Source organism: Schistocerca gregaria, chromosome 3, assembly GCF_023897955.1.
Source record: "Schistocerca gregaria isolate iqSchGreg1 chromosome 3, iqSchGreg1.2, whole genome shotgun sequence".
Classification (NCBI taxonomy): Eukaryota; Metazoa; Arthropoda; class Insecta; order Orthoptera; family Acrididae; genus Schistocerca; species Schistocerca gregaria.
In genome coordinates, this window is record NC_064922.1 from 623,404,727 (window position 1) to 623,413,601 (window position 8,875).

General features: G+C 40.4%; 1 pseudogene; it reads left to right on the top strand.

Moving 5' to 3' along the window:
* Positions 1–8,081: 8,081 nt before the first annotated feature.
* LOC126356559 (5S ribosomal RNA) lies at positions 8,082–8,199 on the top strand (annotated as a pseudogene).
* Positions 8,200–8,875: the final 676 nt, after the last annotated feature.

Below are 8,875 nucleotides of genomic sequence, written 5' to 3' on the forward strand. Positions count from 1 at the left end.
TTCTAGTCACTTCATTTATTGAAAAATTCCCAAGAGATATGTGGGAGAAACTAAATGCACTCATTGATCATACAGATATAGCCTATCTTATGAAAGTAGAATACATTTCAATTCCATGTGTTCTCACTTATGTAATAATGTTGAATTTACTAGCTAATAGCCTCTTAAGCTTAACAAGAGGCGGGATTTAGCGATCTAGTAAAAGCAAAGAACAGCTGATTTAGCGATTCCACCAGTTTTTTTCAATCTTCTTCCACATTAATTGCCTAACCAACATTCGTTTCATTTATATTTTCTTCTAGTTTGCAAGTAGTAGCTCGGACAACATTACCCTTCGTTAATATACAAATGAAAATTTAACTGATAGAGTAGCATCAGCACTTTAGCTGTAGTTGTGTCCCATGAAGGTTATGCCTCCGTTTTCTTGGGACGCTGCATTGACTGAAAGCTTATCGCCAGAGATACGAATAAAATAGAAGCTCCATTCCAAAGTCCTTCTTCGATCTTCAGACATCTGTCTACCACAATTATTACCATACTTCCTCAGACATACTACGGTACTTTCTCAGCTCCACTAACTCTCCCTCAATACAACAGCTATTTGACACCAATAGATCCTCCATGTCGTGGCAAATGAGTTAGCGACTGTAACGCATTATTCGTAAATGGAAGAAACACGTTTATATGCCATTACTAATTACGTTATAACACCTTTCCACCAAGTATCCACTGTGAAAGCAACAAATAACAAATCGTCCCTTAGCTGAACGCTCTGTAGAGTGAAACATAGGCTTGACTACAGAGCCGGACGCTGTGGCCGAGCGGTTCTGGGCGCTTCAGTCCGGAACCGTGCTGCTGCTATGGTCCCAGGTTCGAATCCTGCGTCGGGCATGGATGTGTGTGACGTCCTTGCGTTAGTTAGGTATAAATAGTTTTAAGTCTAGGGGACTGATGACCTCAGATGTTAAGTCCCAAATTGCTTAGAGCCATTTGAACCATTTTTTACATTAAGCAATTTCAAGTGGAAGTTGGTTGCGGTGATTACGTAGATACGAAGGGCTTGTACAGGCTGGCTTGCGTGGAGAACTTTGATGATACTGTTACTGCAGAATTTTTGATTTTGTTGACGGAGCCACAACCTCACTTGTGCTTGCATCCCTTGATCACTATCAAAGTGAAGTCCTCGAAAGTGTTCTTTAGATTTTGGGAACAGACGAAAATCGGATGGGGCCAAGTCGGGACTGTATACAGGGTGTTACAAAAAGGTACGGCCAAATTGACACGAAACATTCCTCACACACAAATAAAGAAAATATGTTATGTGGACATGCGTCCGGAAACGCCTAATTACCATGTGAGAGCTCATTTTAGTTTCGTCAGTATGTACTGTACTTCCTCGATTAACCACCATGATTTCATACGGGACACTACCTGTGCTGCTAGAACATGTGCCTTTACAAGTACGACACAACATGTGGTTCATGCACGATGGAGCTCCTGCACATTTCAGTCAAAGCGTTCGTACGCTTCTCAACAACAGATTCGGTGACCGATGGATTGGTAGGGGCGGACCAATTACATGGCCTCCCCGCTCTCCTGACCTCAACCCTCTTGACTTTCATTTATGGGGGCATTTGAAAGCTCTTGCCTACGTAACCCCGACACCAAATGTAGAGACTCTTCGTGCTCGTATTGTGGACGGCTGTGATACAATACGCCATTCTCCAGGGCTGCATTAGCGCATCAGGGATTCCATGCGACGGGGGGTGGATGCATATATCCTCCTTAACGGAGGACATTTTGAACATTTCCTGTAACAAAGTGTTTGAAGTCACGAATCAAATGGTTCAAATGGCTCTGAGCACTATGGGACTTGACATATATGGTCATCAGTCCCCTAGAACTTAGAACTACTTAAACCTAACTAACCTAAGGACAACACACAACACTCAGCCACCAGGAAGCAGAGAAAATCCCTGACCCCCCCCGGGAATCGAACCCCTTGAACGGGAAGCGAGAACGCTACCGCACGACCACAAGATGCGGGCTTTGAAGTCACGCTGGTACGTTCTGTTGCCTTGTGTTTCCATTCCATGATTAATGTGATTTGAAGAGAAGTAATAAAATGTGCTGTAACATGGAAAGGAAGCGTTTTCGGACACATGTCCACATAACATATTTTCTTTCTTTGTGTGTGAAGAATGTTTCCTGAAAGTTTGGCCACGCCTTTTTGTAACACACTGTATATTGATAAATATTGATAAAGACGTAGAATGGTAATAACGTTTGTTTTATTTTAAAAAGCTTTAAGAAGTCACGCTTGAAAATTCGGAGGCATTACTTTTCCGCGCGTCTTTGTACCTTTTTATTGCCTGGTTCCACGCATGTTGAGGGATACATACATAGACGTGACGAATAAAGATCTAGAATGTTGGTAATATTTGTTTTATGTAAACAGCTTTGATAGTTTTCCAGTAAAAAATTCGGAATGTAATGTAAATCGGGATGACGTGTTGTGCCTCTGTTATCCAAGTGTCTATAGCTCGTTTGGTCATCAACCTTAATTTATCTCCAGGATATACACTGTCACCTCCAAAAGCTATTTAGAATCACACAACTTACAGTTAACTGTTTTTAATAAACTTGATTGAGTGCCCTTTCAATACATTACTTATCCTTACTTTTGTCGTGCTTACTTTGTCAAAAACATTTATGAGCAACACTTCGTAGTTACTTATCACAAAAATATGTGTTTCCATCCCAAGAACGAACTAGCCATATGGAAACCGTATTGTTCTTACAGAACAATTTTTCTGGAAATTACTGTGAGTTTGCATTATGATCTTTCAAAATATATTATGTCTAGTTAAAGGTAGACAAGAAGATTACATGTAAATTCTTCAAAGTGTCTTCTAGCTCCTTGTTTAAATATGTAATACTTTTCTACATTTCCTACTAAACCGTTTCGCTGCCTGCCATATGTCTTTCCTTTTTATATATGAAACTTCCCGCAAATATTTATCTTCTATGTATATAGCTATCTAGTGGCAATACTATTTTGAGGGTGCGTTGAGTCGCAGGCAGGCACAATTAAGAAGACCGTTAAAATATTAAGTCAGGCTCCAGCGCTCCGAGACACTGGCCATGCGTGTGTCAACAGTGCTTTCGATTTCGGAAGAACGAGTTTGGGACCTTATCCGGAAGCTTAAAATTTAAGCGGTATTTTTTATTGTGCCTGTCTGCGGCTCACCACCTCCTCTGTGTGATGAGCAGTGATATATCATTTGCATATTGTTGTTATTCCGTCCTGGACTTACAGTTGTTTAATATACTCGTAATTTTGACCTATGCATAAAACGTTTAAGAGTCTGCCTCTTTTTGCATCTAGGGTATTAACTACAATAAAGCGGATCAAAAGTTCTCCGTTTTCTTGTCGCTTCAAATGCAAATAAAATTCGGAGCTTAGATGACGGACTCCATCATCGTCATCAGGGTCTTCTGGAGATAAAAGTTGGAATCTCGTCAGCTTCACGACAGTGATACTTGGAGGAAATCATAGGAAGCTCGGAATTTTATTCGGATTGGACGCAGAGAATAAACAGAGAAATTTTTAGTCAAGGACTCCGTCGCAAAAGACTTCGTATTTATAATAACTCGAGTTATCCATGTATATAGGCTGTAAAGATTATGTGAGATGGTATGAATATGTCATAATAGGAAGACACATAATTAACACGTTTTGAGCATCGTTGTTAGGACCTATATTTTATATTGCGTTGAATAAAACGGAGCATTCATAATAGAGCAGAGTGAAGAAAAATGAAGTTCTGAGGCGCAGATATCGCTCACTTTTATCTTCTCGATCATAGAGAGATAGGAGGAAGAGATATCTTTCTTCGACCTTCATCTGTGACAGGATGTTGTAACGGGTGACGTCCACGGAGACGACATGCAGGTGTCACTAGAGGCCCCTAAGTTAAAGTTGTTACGTCAAACAAAGGATGCGAGAAAGCCATCGCCGTAACAACCGCCATGCCGGACGGACGTTCCTCGACGTAAACAGCACTCTTACGTGAAACAGCCTTTCTCCAAGGGCGAACTAGTAGACATCACCTGGGGGACGGTTGGGCGTTCCACAGAGAGATAAGTGCTACTCTTGATTCTACTGACGTTGGAACTCATATGCGCATATTATTTGTAGTGAAATGCCTATGTTTTTAATTATTGACTCATTAATTGCGATAGTAATGTGTAAATTTCGAGTAATTCTAATTTAGTTCAATTGTAACAATTTTTTAACTGTGTGACGAGAATTAACATTACTGATAAACTCAACCAAAAAAAAAAAAAAAAGTATTATTCTTCATCCTAATCCACTGCAACCTAAACAGCAAATCACGAGGTCGAGTTGAAAAGTAATATCTCCGATATTTTATGTGAAAATTCTCAAAGATTTTTACGTAAAACACACGTTATAAACATTCTACATCTTTACTCTTCATGTGCGCGTGTTTGCAGTATTTTGCCGCTAGAGAGCTCCGAATTGTAGTGTGTAACTTCGCGATGTGCAACATAATTACGTCGATGATTGAGGAACAACGTGCTGTAATCGAATTTAGAATTCGAAGACTTCGTCCACACATGGAGTAGCCTCCCTTCAGCATGACAATGCCGGACCACAAACGGACCGCTGATGCCATGAGTCCACTGTCACCGACTTGGCCGCTGTCATTGACAGTCCCTACTTGGCAGCTTGCGATTTTCGTCTGTTCTCAAAACTCAAAGAACACCTTCGAGGACATCACTTTCACAGTAATGAAGTGTTGCAAGCAGAGGTGAGATTGTGACACCGTCAACAAAGTCAAACATTCTATCAACAAACCGATCTCTCGGTGGAGAAGTGTCCGTCGCCAGGTTGACTATGTTGAGAAATAAATATGTAGACGTGAAGAACAAAGATGCAGAATGTTGATAGTATTTGTTTTATTTAAAAAGCGTTAATAATGTCCATGTAAAAATACGGAGGCATCTCTTTCCAGCTTGCCGTCGTATCTCGGAAGAACACGTTCTGTATCAAAGTACAGGAAAAGTTTGGCAAGTTTTGAGTAATTTCGTTTTTGCTGAAAAAGTCCAAAGCTTTGAAATGTGGATTTGGTCACTGGTGTCATATGTTGGATTACACTTCACAGTTGAAAGAGCTTGTGGCTTAAGTACGAGCGGTTACTAACTAAGGTAAGATATTCATGTGATTTTATATTGCTTTGGTGAGTAGGCCGCCCATATACCTTCGCTCCCACTACTCTTTCATGTTCTTCGGCATTGAGGGGTGGGGGTGGGGAATCAAAGATTCAGAGACTATATCTGTTTTATCAAACATATGGTATGGTTGGGCCCACGTGTCCAGGTGTCAACCGCCATAAGTTCATCTTGTAGTTTGTGTTTTTAAGTCACTTTCGGAACTGATTAAACCATAAGAAGAGATCAAATATTTCCATTCATTAGTCGAATACGATGGTTTATGCTGTTTATTACCAGCTTAGCATGAGTGGAAAAAATGAATTATTTACGCACATCATCTCCATCAATTTTCAACGCGCATATAATTCTTAAAGATAAAAGCTTTAAAAGGCCGGGGCGGGCACACCATAACCTTCATAAATGATGATGTTATTGTGAAATAACACTTTATTATTTTGGAATAATTGTAGGTACCTGACATAAATTAAGCAATACATATTTAGTGCCAATATACAAAAAAGACGGAAAAATCAGACTGAATGTTTCAACGAAGATAACTTTTCCGTATCGTTCCATTGTTGAGTCTCACTGTTACAACTAGTAAATGTAACAAAAGAAAAAAAAAGTCTAACCTCCCTCCTTCCCGGTAAAATTATGGAGGCATGTAGAAATAGTTCGTAATGTCTGCAGCGTTTTCCATCCGCAGACATCGTTTTTATGGGTAACACAGAGAATGAGAGGACGTCATGAAACATGTCACACACTACGATTAAAACTAATAATGAATAACACAAAAAGGTCTGAGCGAAAATGTCAAAAAAAGTATAAGAAAAAGATGGCTGCATAAATCGAACAATTACAGATTCTATTTTAAGAATTATTTATCTGAAGTACAATTATTTGAAAAACTACTGACTGCAGCGAATCGTTATGCCTTTGCTGTTTTAGCTCTTCGTTACACCATCTCGACTAGAGTATCTCAAACATAGTCTTCCATTCGTAGTTTTCATCCTGTGTCGTTTCACAATTCGTAAAGCGGCAGTTTTCAAGGGAAAAGGGGGGGGGGGGGGGCTTTGGGGCAGACAAATCTTATGGCCTTGGATTATTAAGCTGACACTGTTACTTTTACTCTTGGAGTTTATTACCATCGATTCCACTGCACCACACCGTTGAGAGAAGTTGGGCGTCGTGAAATTGTACCACGTTGTGCAATGAAGCTGTAGCAAAATACGACACCATCTCAACATCAGGAACTGAAGTGACAACCTTAGTGATTCGCTCTTCACTTTTTAGAAACTGAATTCCGAGGTCACGTGTGACTGAACAGCGTACCGCAATGTTACTTTGCAGCTGTGTTAACGACGTTTGTGAAATGCATATGTGACGGCTTTCTACGAGATACTGATTGACTGGGTGTCTACGAGTCGACCCATATAAAATGAAAATGTGCTTTGTGTTAAAGTGACATTTGTCCAGCAACTAGTAGTCCTCGTATATGGTTTTTTTTTTTACGTTCTGACAATATTATTATTGCAGTAGGTGGTCATCAGGACAAAGACGACTTTAAAGGCTGAACAGTAACGTAGATAAGAATATCGGAAAATATCAATGTCTTCTATCCGAATTTCACCAGTTCGAGAAGGTAACTCGAATGCTGTAGTATTAACACATTGCTGGAAATTGCCTTCTAGCAGCTGTAGTGCACTAACGTAATATTTTGTTTTCGCTTTACAGCAGAACATCTCTGTGAGAGGTCTAAAACAGCAGCAAGTCCTTGACACTCACGTCGCCCTTCGATATTTTCATCGCGGGTAGACAGCTGCAATCTGCTTAGTCAATACATCTGTAATAATCGCAATTATCTGGATATATCGGCAGGTACTATATCTGCTGTCAAAACATCAGACATAACCGATACATAAACTTTGTCAGGTATCCGTCATACTTAACGGAAAACTCATTGATTGCAATATGGAAACATTAAACAAGAATGATAAGTACAAAAAAACCAGACTCGGGAACCTGCCTGTAGAGATTAAAATGCATTCGGTATTAACGGTACAAACTATGTATATCCCATGGAGCATTTTACTGCAGAGTGCAGAAGATTGTGCTACACAGTTAAACAGCTATAAACAGGATACATTTTTCTGACTCGAGGAAAATCGTTCATGTACTTAAGAAACCAGATCCGCTGTTATCATATATTTTAGTGACTCTGCATTTGATGTACTTAAAGCAGAATTAGTTACTTTTACAAATGACGTAACTATGAAGGCATGCAGGAAAGTAATGCCACGAATTTTTGACTTGAAAAGCTTTTTAAATAAAACAAACTTTATTAACATCCTACATCTTCATTTTTCACATCTACATATTTGCAACGCTCTTCCGCAAAACTCATTTACTACTTTAATTGCCTGCTTTCAAGACAATGTCCATTCCACTCAACTGCTCTTTCAAGTCCTTTCCTTTCTATGGGAGAATTACAGTGTCATCTACAAACCTAAAAGTTTTTATTTCTTCCCCCTCAACTTTAGTTCCTACTTCAAAATTTTCTTTGCGTTCCCGTACCGCTTGCTCGACGTACAGACTGAATCCATTTCATGCCCCTCGACTCTTACAAGTGCCGTCTGGTTTCTGCACAAGTTGTTAATAGCGTTTTGCTTCATGTATTTTAGCCGTACTATCTTCAGAATTTCAAAAAGAGTATTCAGGTCAGCAATGTCAAGAGATTTCCTAAGTCTACAAATGATGTAAAAGTTTGTTTGCCTTTCTTTAACCTATTTTCTAAGATAAGTCGTAGTTTCTACCCGTTTTTCCATTCTTATTAACATTTTGCGGCCAACGGCCTTGCCGAAGTGGTAACACCGGTTCCCGTCAGATCACCGAAGTTAAGCGCTGTTGGGCTGGGCTAGCACTTGGATGGGTGACCATCCAGTCTGCCGAGCGCTGTTGGCATGCGGGGTGCACTCAGGCCTTGTGAGGCAAACTGAGGAGCTACTTGATTGAGAAGCAGCACCTCCGGTCTCAGAAACTGACATACGGCCGGGAGAGCGGTGTGCTGACCACGTGCACATCCGTATCCAGTGACGCCTGTGGGCTAAGGATGACACGGCGACAGGTCGGTACTTTTGGGCCTTTATGGCCTGTTCGGGAGGACTCATTAAGCTAATAGTTCGGTAATATTCGCACTTGTCAGTACCTGCTTTCAGTTCAATTGAGTGTTCAAGTCTGATGTTATTTAGCCCGTCTCATATATCTTGCACACTAGATGGAATACTTGCTTCTTAGCTGGATCTCCCAAAGCTACAAGTAGTTCTGATGGAATGTCGTCCACCACCGCGGCCTTATTTCGCCTCAGGTGTTTCAGTGCTGTCAGTTTCTCCTCGAAGTACCATATTTCCCACCTCATCTTCATATACGTCACTTTCTATTTATTACATTTTGCCTTCAAGTCCATCTCCCCTGTACAGACTCTCTACACACCCCTTCCAGCTTTCCCGAATTTGCTGAGGACTGGTTTTCTGTCTGGGCTCTTCATATTCATACTTCTGCTTCGCTTTTCTTCAAAGACCTCTATGTTTTTCCTGTCGGCAGTATCTAACTTATCCTGGTGAAATATGCTTCAAAATCC